At 43.3% G+C, this 17,156-nt stretch overlaps 1 protein-coding gene across 2 annotated transcripts in view; it reads left to right on the forward strand.

The window, feature by feature from the left end:
- LOC144695841 (casein kinase I) overlaps positions 1 to 17,156 on the forward strand; it is a 296,518-nt gene that overhangs the window by 267,950 nt on the left and 11,412 nt on the right. The window lies entirely within an intron of this gene.

The following is a 17,156-nucleotide window of genomic DNA, read 5'->3' on the forward strand; positions in this document are numbered from 1 at the left end:
TTCCTGCACTACACCAACCTAGAGCTCTCAACTCTTTCATTCACAGAGAAGATGCTAATTATATTGGTTTAAATTAAGAAAAGACTTGGCCCCTGAGATTGTGAAGAGTTGGGAGCTCCTGACCTTGTGGTGGTTTAGTGCACCGATTAATACTCGCTCTGCTTTCCTACTATCTGCTAGTTTTTGATGCCTTGCCCTCCTCTGTTGCTAGTTGTGAGCTTATTTTTAATGAACATTGATCAGTCACCTATTTCCCATTAGACTAATGAAGCATTTTTGGAGATGGACCAAACATGGCATGTCTGGTTGAATTTTTTTTTATGACTGTTTCTCTAAGGGCACTTTTTTTATTATTTCTCGCTTTAAAATGCAAAAGTTTGATTGTAGCCAGGCAATATTCAATTCCACAGATTTACTGTTTGCAGCATTTATAATTTTTTAATTCTTTCATGGGATGTGGGCGTTGTTGGCAAGGCAGCATTTGTTGCCCATCCGTAATTGCCCTTGGGCTCGGCCATTTCAGAGGCCAGTTGCTGTGGGTCTGGAGTCACGTAAGGATGGCAGATTTCCTTACCTAAGGGGCATTAATAAACCAGATAGGCTCAATGATAGTTTCATGGTCACCATTCCTGAGACTAGCTTTCAATTCCAGATTTATTAATTTAATTTAAATTCCACCAGCCGTTGTGGTGGGATTTGAACCCATGTCCCCAGAACATTAGCCTGGGTTACTCGTCCAGTGACATTACCACTACGCCACTGACTACCGTTGAAGCCACAGAAGTTAAGGATAGATCCAACACATTCGTTTGCTGATTATCTCAACAAATATCAATAAATACCAAGTATTATTATATTTGTGTCCTTAACCTTCCACATCTTTTCAATTTCATTCAGCCCTGTGCCCCATCACCACCATCACATCCTCTCCCGAGAGCTCTCCATTCCTCAGACTCTGGTGTCTTGTGCAACCCCCTCCCTTTGCACCACCATTGCCAATCAGTGCCTTCAGCCATCTAAGCCCCAGACATTGCAATTCCCTTCGTAAATCTTTCTTGCCTTTCAACCTCTTGGCCTTTTTGAAGACCAAAAGCCTACATGTTTGACAAAGCTTTTGATCACAACTCCTGATATCTCTTTCTTTAGCTCTATTTATTTTTGTTCGATTACACTCCCATGGAGCTTGGATTGTTTATGTATGCTAAAGGTTTTACATCAGTGCAAGTACAGTATGTAGCTGTTTAAAAAGAAACAAGTACAGTAATTAATATTTAAGTTCCATTTTGTTACACCAGAAGAAATTTGGCTACAGTCGATTTCTGTAGTCTGGGTACATGGTACACAGAAGGGGAAATGAGAATTCAATAATTTTCAGGCATGGTCAGTGCTCACTGATGTCAGTGAGATCATCAGTTAACAAGTTAGCCTTATATTTATTATTGGCTTATCCAACTTTTAAATGATTTTCTTTGAACAAAGGTGCAAACATTTCAGAAACTTCCTTTGAGTGATTAACTTATTTTGATGGATGTAATATCTAACAAAAATGGTTAATGTTTTGTAGGAGGAACAGGCAAAACAGACTTTTTCTCATTTTGGTCTTGGAGAAAATAATGTCTGGAAATTTGTTCTTTGAAATCCAACTCCGATCTGTATAATTACCTGTTCTATATGATTCTAGAAGCATGGAGAGCTATATATGAAATAATACTTTTGCCCAAGGAGACTGATGATATGTTTACCAGTACAGCACTATAGGTTTCTTTTTAGTGCCTCACTATCAAAAAATGAATGTCCACTCTTAAAAGTAAGATAAGATACTGATACATATTGAGTTACATCCTTCTGCACATTTTTAGATAATGCACATAGATTTTAAAGAGAATGTTTTTGAAACATTCCCCTGCCAAAGCAACTGGCAAGTTTTTTTTTGTCACTGTAAATCAAATTGACTGACTTGGAGCTTATGAGAATAATATGCCAGGATTTACTGTTCTCTGCTTTCTCACCTTATCCCAAACTTCCAGAGGCAATTAGGGGCGTAGAGAATGACTGCCCACTTTCCCATATCAATGTACTGCTTTGCAAAGCAATTTTAAAAGATTATGCAATCGTTGCAGTTCTCAAAATATTAATATGAATCCTCATTAATTTCACTTGTTGTTATTTCCAATATTTTGCTAAATTCTTCCACATTAGACTGGCTTAAGTTATTTGTAAAGTTGACATGTCAAAAAATGTTTACCTATTTTTATGATGTATATTCCATCTAAAACTGGTCACAATCTGCTCAATTGCAGTGATTGTTTCAGTGGTGCTACTGGGAATTCTCGTCCTGTAGAAATAATGATAGATATGAACAAATTAAAAGAAGTGTTCAGACATATTATGACCCTAAAAATCCATGTCAGATTTCTGTTGTAAATCTGCTGAAATGGTAGCAAACTTGACTAGGACCTGGATTCCCACACCTGGATCTTTGTTTGGAATGTAATGTTGAGCCTCAGTGGTGTGGGAATCATTTTGGGCTTCTGGCTTGGACCCTTGAAGAGGAAGACTCCCATTTTTCTAAGGAAAGATTTTAAAATGCCCTCGCCCCTTACAAACGGGGACCTGATCGATTTATTTCTGATGGGGAGAGAGAAATGTGAGCTGTCACATCCCAGAGGTTAACATTTTCAGTACCTGTGTGACTGATTTTCAACCTACGCCCTAAAACTGGATTTGCAGATTGGTCAGTCATGATGGAAGTTACCCAAACTTTTATTTCCGTGTGCTTCTAAAGTTAAATAATTAGAAAAATACTTCAAAATGTCAAACATCTTTCAATATTTATGTGCCCAGAATAGATGTATAAAGGGATTTGATTATTGACTTCCTGTTGTGATAGAAAATCTGAAATGCAAAACAAAAATATTGGCAGTATAAGTGGGTCGGTCAGCATCAAAAAGAACATAGGCTAATGGGAAGATCCTTTGTCAGAATTGGGTATTTGTTTTAACCGAAGAGATTTGGCTATTCAGTCACGTATTGATGCATCCACTTAATCACAGGTGTTATGAAGCACACTATTTCAGGTAAAATTTTGACAGGCATTCGTGTCTGCATATATACTGTGGTGATATGTATATCAATATAAATATTTAATATGGATGTATTATATTTGATTAGTATGACCATTTTGTGCCTTTAAGATAAAATTTAGAAAATAGGATGCACCTGTGAAGTGTCATGTTGAACAACTCAAAGCAGAATGATGGGCACTTAGCATCGTCAGGCCATGAAACAAAAATGTCATTAAATTACACACAAAGCATCTTGATTTGTCCACCATAACTGTGATGGAGGAAACTCCAGAGAAACAGCGTAATTGCTATTTTTTTGAGCTTTCTTTAAAAGTTCTTTCAAAGTTACAGCAAATAATTTGGAAAGCCCCTTGACAAAATTTCAACCTCCAAGTCAATTGTGATCAGTTACAAGAAAGCACTGGGCAGCAAATTCCCATCAATGTAGCTTTACAGTTGGTATTAATTTTACATTCTATAAAAGCAAGACAATACTAAGAGTTTAATAATTACATTTCAGTAATATAAAGCATGAATTACTTTTGGGAGCTCTAATGTGAGGTTTGATCTATCAGAGAATTACCTGATGAAAGGCATGATTTTGGTAAATGGACACATTAAAGTAGAAACACTAATACTCTGTAGAACAATAACCTTAATTGCTTAAAAGCTAATGAATTGAAGCTACTTGTTTTTAACTAGTTCCATGCATATCCAAATTTTGATTTTAATTTCTCACCTACCCAGTGTTACTATGTAAATTGATTGCGCAGGGATCTGTTCTGTTCAAATCTCATCCCATTTTGCCGGATCATTACGTTAAGTGGGGGGCCATGCATTGCTGTTTTTGGGCTGCTCCTCACAAATGAGGTGATGTGATGTACTGACATTATGGGCAGAATTCTGGAAGCCTGCCGGAGGCGGGCCTGCCTGGAGTTTCCCAGCAGCGACCAGCCTGCTGGTTTGCCAGTATGATTCTGCCTCTGGGCTGTTTTTAAGGAGGCAGGTTGGGACAAGATGGCTACCCGGCCTCATGGAGTGGGTAGCCAATTAAAGCCATTCCGGGGCCTTCATGTCAAACTTGCAAGCATCCTCAAAGTGGAGTTTTGGGTGTCCTGCTGGTCTTCTGGCTCCAAGTTCAGAGTTGCTGGGCTATAGAAAAAATGAAAGTGAATTTAAAGAGCCTGTTAGCTATCTTGCTTTTTTTTTTCATTCATTTGCGGGATGTGAGCATTTTGCCCATCCCTAATTGCCCTTGAGAAGGTCATGGTGAGCTGTCTTCTTGAACTGCTGCAGCCCCTGTGGTGTAGGTACACCCACAGTGCTTTTAGGGGGCGAGTTCCAGGATTTTGACCCAGCGACAATGAAGGAACGGCGATACATTTCCAAGTCAGGATGGTGTGTGGCTAGAAGGGGAATTTCCAGGTGGTGGTGTTCCCATGTGTCTGCTGCCCTCATCCTTCTAGATGGTAGCAGTCATGGGTTTGGAAGGTGCTGCCTAAGGAGCCTTGAGTTTCTGCAGTGCATCTTGTAGATGGTACACACGGTTGCACTGTTAATCAGCAGTGGTGGGAGTGAATATTTGTGGGAGGGGTGCCAAGCAAACAGGCTGCTTTGTCCTGGATGGTGTCAAGCTTCTTGAGTGTTGTGGGAGCTGCACTCATCCAGGCAGCTGGAGATTATTCCATCAAACTCCTGACTTGCGCCTTGTAGATGGTGGACAGGCATTGGGGAATCAGGAGGTGAGTTACTTGCTGCAGGATTCCCAACTTCTGATCTGCTCTTGTAGCCACAGCATTTATATGGCTCATCCAGTTCTATTTCTGGTCAATAGTAACCCCCAGGATAATGATCATGGGGGATTCAGCGATGGTAATGCCATTGAATGTCAAGGGGCGATGGTTAGATTCTCTCTTGTTGGAGATGGTCATTGCCTGGCACTTGTGTGGCATGAATGTTACTTGCCACTTGTCAGCCCAAGCCTGGATGTCCAGGTCTTGTTGCATTTGGACATGGACTGCTTCAGTATCTGAGGAGTTACGAATGGAACTGAACATTGTGCAATCATCAGCGAACATCCTCACTGCTGACTTTTTGATGGAAGGAATGTCATTGATGAAGCAGCTGAAGATGGTTGGGCTGAGGACACTACCCTGAGGAACTCCTGCAGTGATGTCCTGGAGCTGAGATGACTGACCTCCAACAACCACAACCATCTTCCTTTGTGCTAGGTATGACTCCAACCAGCAGAGAGTTTTCACCCTGATTCCTATTGACTCCAGTTTTGCTGGGGCTCCTTGATGCCACCCTTGGTCAAATGCTATCTTGATGTCAAGGGCAGTCACACTCAGCTCACCTCTGGGGTTGAACTGTTTTGTCCACGTTTGAACCAAGGCTGCAATGAGGTTAGGAGCTGAGTGGCCCTGGCGGAACCCAAACTGAGTGTCAGTGAGCAGGTTATTGCTAAGCAAGTGCCGCTTGATAGCAATGTTGATGATCCCTTCCATCACTTTACTGATGATTGAGAGTTGACTGATGGAGCGGTAATTGGCTGAGTTGGATTTGTCTTGCTTTTGTATGCAGGGTATACCTGGGCAATTTTCCACATTCCCAGTAGGTGCCAGTGTTGTAGCTGTACTGGAACAGCTTGGCTATGGGAGTGGCAAGTTCTGGAGCACAAGTCTTCAGTACTATTGCCGGAATACTGTCAGGGCCTATAGCCTTTGCAGTATCCAGTGCCTTCAGCCGTTTCTTGATATCACGTGGAGTGAATTGAATTGGCTGAAGACCAATCTGTGATGCTGGGGACCTCCGGAGGAGGCCAAGATGGATCATCTACTCGGCACTTCTGGCTGAAGATTGTTACAAATGCTTTAGCCTTATCTCCAATTGTCTCAGAAACAGTATGCAAAGCCATCACTGAGTTAGGTTACATGCTACATGTTGCATGATTGGGAAGGCAAATGGAATGTTGACGTTATTGCAAGGTGAATAGGATATGAAAAAGGGAAGCTTTACTGCTGCTGAACAGGACCTTAGTGAGACCACATCTGGAATACTATGTAGAGTTTTGGTCTACTTATTTGAATAAGGATATAAATGCATTAGAAGCAGGTCAGAGAAGGCTCACTTGACTCATTCCTGGGATGGAAGGCTTATTTTATGAAGAAAGGTGATCTTATTGAAACATATAACATCCTGAGCAGCCTTGACAGGATAGATACCGGGAGGATGTTTCCTCTTGTGGAGGAGACTAGAACTAGGACACAGTTTAAGAATAAGGGACCCCCTTTTAAAATGGAGATCAGAAGAATTTTTTTCTGAGGGTCATTAGCCTGTAAATTCTCTTCCCCAGAAAGCAGTGGAGGCTGGGTCATTGAATTTATTCAAGGCTGAGTTGGATTAATTTTTGATAGAGAAGGGAATCAAAGGTATAGTGGGTAGACTGGAAAATGGAGTTGAGACCACAATCAGATCAGCCATGATCTTATTGAATGGTGGAGCAGGCTTGAAGGGCCAAAAAGGCTACTCCTGCTTCTAAATTCTATGCTGCAACCTGACCTACGTTCCACTGTTTGCTCAAGCAAACAATTTTTCCCCTTTCCCAAAGGATAGTCAGTAGTATCATGACAAGGCTCTGCAGTTTATTAAGTAGGATTCCCAAAATATCCAAGAAGTTCTCGATTCTCCACATGGGAATATGTTTGCAATTCATCAGTGCTGCCAGACGAGGATTCCAATCTCTCAATTTATAGATCACCTGTGACCAGCATTTCACTATTTGAGTGGGTGCTTAGTTCCATGTAACTGTCATGTATTCATTTTAAGGCTAATTTGGATGGGTCCTGGGTTGATGCCTTTTGTGACTTCCTAGGTTATGAACTGAACCTCGATACAAAAATGCTTCTTCCACCAGAATCATAATTGAACATAGCATTTGTATATGGAAGGCACACTTCAGGTGCCTGGATAAAGCTGGGGATGCTTCACAATACAGTCTTTTGCTATTGTCAGGTTTGTGATTCTGTGCTGCTACTTTGTTTTACAAGGAGGCCTTATGTGGCTCAGCCTGGAAGACCCAGAGAAGTAGCAGTTATCATCTGCAAAAGTGTTTTTGAATTACTCTCTTGAATTAGACCTTTTCTTGACCTTCACACCTGACAACAGTCATGTCTACATCTTCTCCCATCCACCATTATCTGGATCCCTTCTCTGTAGTCAATAACTCATTAAGCTTCCATTCATGCTAAAAACAACTTGCCCATATTTCTAAATGTAACTGCTACACACAACAATTTTAGTATCTACATACTTTTAGTACTGAGTATTTGTATGCTTCTGATGTTTCTTAGTACTGTGCTTCCTCTTGTCCCAGTGTATGAAGTATGAATTAACCCAAATCTAGTGGTTACCTTAGAATGCTGAGCGCTGGGAGTGTATGAGTATCAAGTTGGAGTTTTTTAGGACTATCACGGCATAATAAATCATGAGAGAGATCTTCTGAAGACGACAGCTCTTGTGCTATTGTATGACAACCCGATTCCTTGTTCTTTTATTGCATATACAAGCATCGGAAGGAGTTGGTGGGAGGGCATGCATATGCTGCTATCCTAAGGGACAGCAGCATCATAACACATTTCTCCCATATCCAACTAATCACAGAATCTCGCAGTGCAGAAGAGGCCCTTCGGCCCATCGAGTCTGCACCGACACGTGAGAAACACCTGACCTACCTACCTACCTAATCCCATTTACCAGCACTTGGCCCATAGCCTTGAATGTTATGATGTGCCAAGTGCTCATCCAGGTACTTTTTAAAGGATGTGAGGCAACCTGCCTCCACCACCCTCCAAGGCAGCGCATTCCAGACCGTCACCACCCTCTGGGTAAAAAAATTTTTCCTCACATCCCCCTAAACCTCCTGCCCCTCACCTTGAACTTATGTCCCCTCGTGACTGACCCTTCAACTAAGGGGAACAGCTGCTTCATATCCACCCTGTACATGCCCCTCATAATCTTGTATACCTTGATCAGGTCGCCCCTCAGTCTTCTCTGCTCCAAAGAAAACAACCCAAGTCTATCCAACCTCTCTTCATAACTTAAATGTTTCATCCTAGGCAACATCCTGGTGAATCTCCTCTGCACCCCCTCCACTGCAATCACATCCTTCCTATAATGTGGCAACCAGAACTGCACACAGTACTCCAGCTATGGCCTTACCAAGGTTCTCCAACATGACCTCCCTACTTTTGTAATCTATGCCTCGATTGATAAAGGCAAGTGTCCCATATGCCTTTTTCACCACGCCCACTAAGGTGCCCCTCTGCCTTCAGAGATCGATGGACACACACGCCAAGGTCCCTTTGTTCCTCAGAACTTCCTAGTGTCACGCCGTTCATTGAATACTTCCTTGTCAAATTACTCCTTACAAAGTGCATCACCTTACACTTTTCAGGGTTAAATTCCATCTGCCACTTATTTGCCCATTTGACCATCCCGTCTATATCTTCCTGTAGCCCAAGACACTCAACCTCACTGTTAACCACCCGGCCAATCTTTGTGTCACCCGCAAACTTACTAATCCTACCCCCCACATAGTCATCTATGTCGTTTATATAAATGCCAAATGATAGGGGACCCAGCACAGATCCCTGTAGTACGCCACTGGACACTGGCTTCCAGTCACTAAAGCATCCTTCTGTCATCACCCTCTGTCTCCTACAACTAAGCCAATTTTGAATCCACCTTATCAAATTACCCTGTATCCCATGTGCGTTTGCCTTCTTTATAAGTCTCCCATGTGGGACCTTGTCAAAGGCTTTGCTGAAATCCATATAAACTACATCAACTGCACCACCCTCATCTGCACACCTGGTCACCTCCTCAAAAAATTTAATCAAATTTGTTAGGCATGACCTCCCTCTGACAAAGCCATGCTGATTATCCCTGATCAAACCTTGCCTCTCCAAATGGAGATAGATTCTCTCCTTCAGAATTTTCTCCAATAGTTTCCCTACCACTGATGTGAGACTCACTGGTCTGTAGTTCCCTGTCTTATCTCTACAACCTTTCTTAAATAGCGGAACCACATTAGCTGTTCTCCAGTCCTCTGGCACCTCCCCTGTGGCCAGAGAGGAATTAAAAATTTGGGTCAGAGTCCCTGTGATCTCCTTCCTTGCCTCCCTCAGCAATCTGGGACACAAATCATCCGGACCTGGAGATTTGTCCACTTTTAAGCCTGCCAACACCTCCAATACCTTGTCACTCCCTATATCAATTTGCTCAAGAACCTCGCAGTCTCTCTCCCCAAGTTCCATACCTTTATCCTCATTCTCTTGGGTGAAGGCGGATGTGAAGTATTTGTTCAACACTCCACCGATGTCCTCTGGCTCCAGCCATGGATTGCCCCCTTGGTCCCTAATGTGCCCTACTCTTTCCCTGGTTATCCTCTTCCCATTGATATACTTATAGAATATTTTAGGATTTTCCCTACTTTTACCAGCCAGAGCTTTCTCATATTCCCTCTTTGCTCCCCTAATTGTTTTCTTAATCTCCACCCTGCACTGTCTGTCCCTCCCTCAACCATGTCTCTGTGATGGCTACTATATCACAATTCTACATGTCAATCCTCACCCTTAACCCATCCATTTTACCTGTAATACTCCTGGTGTTAAAGTAGAGGCCATTCAGCCTTGCCTTACTTCCTTGAAACTTAATGCAGCTGTACTCCCTCTGACTTGATTGTTTTACTGTGTTATGATGTGTGCCTATTCTGCTAACATTCTGTGTCCCCTCCCCCTGCCGAATTAGCTTAAACTCCTCCCAACAGCACTAGCAAACCCGCCCGCAAGGGTGTTAGTCCCGCTCTGGTTCAGATGTAGACCGTCCCGCTTGTACAGGTCCCACCTTCCCCAGAAACGGTCCCAGTGATCCAGGAATCTAAAACCCTCCCTCCTGCACCAACTCTTAAGCCATGTATTCATCTGCACTATTCTCCTATTCCTGAGCTCGCTAGCACGTGGCACTGGCAGTAATCCAGAGATTACATCCTGAGAGGTCCTGCATTTTAGTCTACTGTCTAACTCCCTGAATTCTTGATGCAAGACCTCATCCCTCTTTCTACCTATGTCATTGGTACCAACATGTACCATGACCTCTGCCTTATCACCCTCCCCCTTCAGGTTGCCGTGCAGTTGTTCAGTGACATCCCGGACCCTGGCACCAGGGAGGCAACACACCATCCTGGAGTCGTGTTGACGGCCACAGTAGCGCCTGTCTGTTCCCCTGACTATAGAATCCCCTATTACTATTGCTGTTCCTCCCCTCCTGTACAGACAGGCTGCTTGTGGTGCCAGAAGCTTGGCTCTGTCTACACTCCCTGGAGGAACCTGCGCCTTCATCAGCCTCCAAAATGGAAAACCGATTTGCGAGTGGGACCGCAGGGGACTCCTGAACTACCTGCCTGTTTCTCTTGGACTGTCCGGTTGTTCCATTCCCTTCCTTCCTCAAGTCCCTTCAGCTGCGGTGTGACCATGTCTATCCACGATGCTCTCAGGCTTGCGGATGCTCCACAGTGTCCCCAGCCGCCGTTCCCGCTCTGAAACCCAAGCTTCCAGGAGCTGCAGCTGGATACGCTTCCTGCACACATGCTGGTCCTGGGCACTGGAAATGTTCCCGGCTTCCCACACGGAGCACGAGGAGCACACCACGGCTTTGAGCTCTCTTGCCATGACTTATCCCTTTAAATTAAACCTTTTAAATCAATTACTTTAGGGCCCTTCTTTCCTGATCCTCGTTACTTCAGAATATACAAACTATAAACTACAAAAAGACCTTAAACTATAAGCAATAAAAGTAGTAAATACTTATCCGACCTTCCCCACTACTTACCAGTCATTCCTCTCCCTTGTAGCCTCTACTGCTGCAGCAGGGTAAGACCACTCTCTGAAGACTTAAGAAGTTGGATGACAAAGAAAAAATGCAAAGAACACCTCTTCCTCTCTGCAATGAATTCCCACTGTGCACCAAATTGCCAATACCCACACTCACTCTGGCTGTGTCTCACTCAGGATGAGGTCTCTCCCCTGCTCGTGTGCAAGTACACTAATATTGAGAGTTAGCTCTGCCCAGCCACTGATCTGCAGGAAAGTAGGGGTCAGTGAAGCCCTGCAACCAGCTGGTAAATTGAAGATGGAAGAGACAATCCTCTTTTGGTTTGGGACTTCTCGAGCAGCAAGAGCTGCTGTCTAACCATCGATAGAGAAAGAACAGACAGCTCTTATCACCTCTGTAACTGAGTCACTATTGCAGAGGTCCCTGCAGCTGTTAAGTGCTCCATAGTGGATTGAAATGTTGTTAAACTATCTTTCAGTGTTTGCACATGCTGCTGGTTGACTCTTCCACTTGCATTGCCAATGCCTGTACCAATACTTGATTCTCTGCCAACTTTGGTCTTTTTAAATTCAAGGTGTTCATTCTAATTCCCCAGTCAGCAATGTATTCCTGATCATGTGCCTCTACCCATTCTTCCTGCTCATTGTGTTGATGTGTCACGTCGAACCCTCTCCTCTGACTCTCTAACATCCCCATGGTGGATGTTAATAAGCTAGCCATTGAGAGAGATTAGTGAATGCTAAAACATGCCACCATTGTTCGATAATGAGGGGTCAACTTCTTTTACTATGAAACACCTGGAGGAGAAAGAGAGAGCTTAGAGTGCTTTCCTGAGGACAAGAGCTGGTATTTCACTTTCCCTACAAGGAGTGACATGAGATAAAAGCTGATACTAGGAGGAACTATGCTACTTAATGATATTGTTTCTAACACTTTGGTGAAAGCATTATTGTTATATTTTACCTTTGGTGCATGGGAGTATTTCTATACTTCAGTCTTATGCGGTACACGAAATTTAAGATATTTAGCTAAAGTCGTGAATATTTTCCGATTTAAAAGTTAATAAAAGCTCTATGGCCTGGATAATTCAACAGGATACAATCCCTTTTGGATATGTGGTGGAATGGGAATGACCGTGGAGGCTAGTGTGCATATTATGAGCTGACCCGAGTGCAATTTCTCGACTCAGGGTCACTTGACTCCTTAAAACAAGCCCCTGCTGTTGGAAATAATATGCTGCTGTAAGATTTAGAAGTGACAGCAACTTAATGAGCCAGTGACTAGAAAAATCCTGTTTTTTTTTTAACTTTTTAAATGGCAGAGGGACCTCCTAGGGGGCACAAAGCCCCTACTTTATAAATTCAAATGATGAAAAACAGTTTCAGGAGGTTAGAGCAGGGATAGAGGCCCTCTTTGGACCAAATAGATGGAAATTCCCAGTGTATAAAGTGTCAACACAATAACCGAAGACCATCAGCTCAGTATCAGAAATTTTCATGGCCATACCAGACCCAGCAACATAAGTGGAATCAATTGGGCTTTCCAAAAATACATTGTACAATTAGCTCTCTTCATCTTCTGCTGAAGTGTTTCAATTACTTACCACTGCTCTTGAAGTAGCATAGTTCTCCTAGTATCACAATTTTCATCTCATGTCACATCTTCTCCGCAAAGTGGAATGTGATCTCTGGCAAAAGCAGAATTACCTGGAAAAACTCAGCAGGCCTGGCAGCATCGGTGGAGAAGAAATCAGTTAACGTTTCGAGTCCTCATGACCCTTCGGCAGAACTGAGTATAGTTAGGAGAAAGGTGAAATATAAGCTGGTCTAAGGTGGGGGGGCGGGGGGAGAGAGAAGTTGAGGGTGGGGTGATTGTGGGGATAAGCAAGCAGTGATAGGAGCAGATAATCAAAAGATGTCACAGACAAAAGGATCAAAGAGGTGTTGAAGGTGGTGATATTGTCTAAGAAAAGTGCTAATTAAGAATGGAAGGCAGGATACTCAAGGTACAGCTCTAGTGGGGGTGGGGTGGAAAGACTAACAAAGTTTTAGTTTTAGATTTAAAAATAATGGAAATAGGTGGGAAAAGAAGAATCTATATAAATTATTGAAAAAAAAAGGTAGGGGGGAGAAACGGGGTGGGGATGGGGGGAGGGGGAGTTTAAGATCTAAAGTTGTTGAATTCAATATTCAGCCCGGAAGGCTGTAAAGTGCCTAGTCGGAAGATGAGGTGCTGTTCCTCCAGTTTGCGTTGGGCTTCACTGGAACAATGCAGCAAGCCAAGGACAGACATGTGGGCAAGAGAACAGGGTGGAGTGTTAAAATGGCAAGCGACAGGGAGGTTTGGGTCTTTCTTGCGGACAGACCGCAGGTGTTCTGCAAAGCGGTCGCCCAGTTTGCGTTTGGTCTCTCCAATGTAGAGGAGACCGCATTGGGAGCAACGAATGCAGTAGACTAAGTTAGGGGAAATGCAAGTGAAATGCTGCTTCACTTGAAAGGAGTGTTTGGGCCCTTAGACGGTGAGGAGAGAGGAAGTGAAGGGGCAGGTGTTGCATCTTCTGCATGGGCATGGGGAGGTGCCATAGGTGGGGGTTGAGGAGTAGGGGGTGATGGAGGAGTGGACCAGGGTGTCCTGGAGGGAACGATCCCTACGGAATGCCGCCGGGGGGGTGAAGGGAAGATGTGTTTGGTGGTGGCATCATGCTGGAGTTGGCGGAAATGGCGGAGGATGATCCTTTGAATGCGGAGGCTGGTGGGGTGATAAGTGAGGACAAGGGGGACCCTATCATGTTTCTGGGAAGGAGGAGAAGGCGTGAGGGTGGATGCGCGGGATATGGGATATATGATCTCTAGTCCTTGGGAAACTGCTTCTAAGTTCTCTTCTCCCAGATGTATCACAGAAAGCAAAGAAGTTGACCCCTCATCAAACCCTCCAGCATTCACTAAACACTCTCATTGGCTAGCTCAAAAACACCCACAGTGAGGGTGTTATTAAATCTGCCAGAAGCTATATCTTCTTTCGTTGCCTCACCCCAACCCCTCCCCCATGGCTGAATTTTCACCTCTAACTTGGAAGTATCTGTAGAGCTTTAACAAGGTTGTTTGTCGTTCTTCATTTTTTAAAACAAACTGACCACTTTTATAGTTGAACATTTAGACAGTCTTCTGTAATCCCATACTTCCTAATTCAGTGTATTGTATGATGCGCATGTCCAGATTCTACCCAAAAAAGCTGCACCTGTTTAAGTTTATTGTAATTGTTTATAGACAGAAGTGTTGAAAAGAGGGAATTTGCACATATTGTACAAAATAGTAGATTCCATGGAAGCCAAAACAGGGGCTTATTTGGTTTTGGGCTTGTTTGTAGATTAATAAGTGACCATATGCCACTTAGGTCTGTATATCAATCCTTAATTTATGAAACAACATTGAAGTTCAGCTTGCCACTTAAATCGAAGCTAAACATAAACAATAATCCTCATCGTTCCTTAAGCTGTAATAAAAACATTTACAGACTGGTAAAGTGACCGTTTAATCCATCTTTCCCTCAAAATTGCTGAGTAATAAACCTTTTTCTGGTTCAGTTACCATTTGGATCTTTTAAGTTTTTATTGACCTGTACAAATTATTGCAACATTTCTTCCTCCGTCTCCTGCCGAGAGAGCATGTGAATGATCTGCTCCCAGATCTATATCAGTGCCCCCTAGGCTTTTAGATATTGTACAAATTCTATCACACTTTTCTTCCAATCTGTAGGAAGATGTCACAGATTGCACTCTACATCGTTATGATCCCCGTGGAGATCAATAAATCAAAAGGACCAAATTTACTGAACGACCCCAATGGATAAACCAATGGTCAAGATTTCACTTCTTATAACTTTAACTTTTACTTTGATTTTGGTTTGATTATTAATGAAACATGAATTAACAGGCAAATCGCAGTCAATATGTGAACTTCCTTAGGTGGAATTCCCTGTTCTTTTTATTCAAGGGTTAGCCACTGATTCTCATTTGACAGCAGCTCCCAACCAACCCAAGTTCCACGGGCACGGGTCTTCACAAAAATGGGGCATTCTGCAGCTCCTCCTTGACCCGCAACAGTCTTAAAGGCGTGGATCCACCAGAATGGCTTTTATCCAAACCCTCAGTAATGGCCCTGTGTGCTGCATGGCTGGTTCTTTTAAAGTACTTTTAAACAAAATAACTAATGCAGCAACAGTAACCTTATTTTTCCTTGTCTCCGCTCCCAGATCCAATCTTCATGTTCACCTTTCTTCAACTGCACCCCAGCCTCTCCATCAAGGAAACCAAACCTTGGTCACATGGGCTCATTTCCACCATAACCTTGGGTCATGTGTGCCTGTTTCCTGCCCTTTCAGAAGCTGGGCCAGCTCCCCTGCAATGCCCGCTCTGCAATCCCCAGCTCTCTGCTGCGCAGGGATCTCCCCCCCCCACCCACCGGAGACAACCCTGCCAGCATCAACAATAAACACAATGCTCTCGCTGCCTGGGTCCACACAGCCAGCACTGAGGTCGGCCCCTGAGACACAGGCACTGCACACAGCCTTCCCCTGTTCCACCATCACGGACTCCATCACAACGTATCTTCTAACTGAATGTAGCTCAAATCCAGAACTTTACAGGGGAGGCAATGGTATTGTCACCAGACGAATAATCCAGATCCCCAGGGTAATGCTCGGAGAAACTGGTTTCAAATCCCATTATGGCAGATGGTGGAATTTGAATTCAATTAAAAAATCTGGAATTAAAAGTCTAATGATGACCATTGTCAATTGTTGTAAAAACCCATCTGGTTCACTAATGTCCTTTAGGGAAGGAAATCTGTTGCCCTTACCTGGTCTGGTCTACATGTGACTGCAGACCCACAGCAATGTGGTTGACTCTTAAATGCCCTCTGAAATGGCCTGGCAAGCTACTCAGTTCTCGAGGGCAATTAGTGATGGGCAATAAATGCTGGCCTAGCCAGCAATGCCCCCATCCCTGAACGAATAAAAAGGGAGAATGGAGGATTGACCGACACACCCTTGGATATGTTGGAAACTGAGTTTAAATACTGGAGGGGGAACTCAGTGGGTCTATTTTAAGTGGGCCAATAGGCACGGCACTAAGTTGCCTGCAGTGTCACTGCCAGAAGTCAGCACAAGTGCTATTTTTAAAGGGCACTGCTAATACATAATCCAATTAAACTGAAAGATGCTTAACATATTGAAATTGGTTTTTGTTTCTTTAAACTCAAAGGAAAAGAAATCTTGCAAATTTAAATAATTACATTACTACAAGTCTACACATACTCATTCAAGCTTTCCAGCAGAGTTGTTGGATAGAGGATTCCAGGCTGATCCTCACCCTCACCTGCTACTGTTCACAAATATTGAAGCAAGGATCAGCTAAGAAGACAGACTTACATTTAGATAGTAGCTTATGTGACCTCAGGATGCCCCAAAGCCCTTTACAGTCAATGAAGTAAGTTTGAAGTGTAGTCACTGTTGTAATGCAGGAAATACAGCAGCTAATTTGCACACAGCAAGCTCTCACAAACAACAATGTGATAATGACCGGATAATCTGTTTTTGTGATGTCAATTGAGGGATAAATACTAGTCTGGACTTTGTAAATTATACCCCTGTTCCTCTTTAAAATAGTGTCATAGGATCTTTTACATCCATATGAGAGAACAGATAGACCTCATTTTAAAGCCTTATCTGAATGATGGCACCCCTGACAGAGTAGCCCGCCCTCAGTATTGCATTGGACTGCCAGTCTAGTTTTTGTGCTCAAGTCTCAGGAGTAGGTCTTAAACTCATAGCCTTCAGACTCGAAGGTGAGAGTGGTACTAACTGAGCCACAGCTGACATTGAGGAAGGTTCCAGTTTCAATCACTGGTTTATTGGTTGAATGCTAGACTTGCTCTGTGTACTAGACAATTGAGGTGGAGGGAGATAAATTGTTTTGGGGTGGGGAGGTGGGTGGAATTTTGCATCCACTGGTGTGAGGAGGCTTGTTTAGAACATAAAGACCAGCGTGGGGGGTGGGGGGGCGGCAGCTGTTAATATCCCGATTGAACAAATTTGCCAATTTAACCCCCCCACAAAACCTGACCCCAACTCAGTGTATTCGTTTTAACCGTAGTACGATTTGGGTACTCCAAGTAATCTGCCCTGAAGAAGCAGGTCCTT

Source organism: Cetorhinus maximus, chromosome 2, assembly GCF_964194155.1.
Source record: "Cetorhinus maximus chromosome 2, sCetMax3.hap1.1, whole genome shotgun sequence".
NCBI classification, from domain to species: Eukaryota; Metazoa; Chordata; class Chondrichthyes; order Lamniformes; family Cetorhinidae; genus Cetorhinus; species Cetorhinus maximus.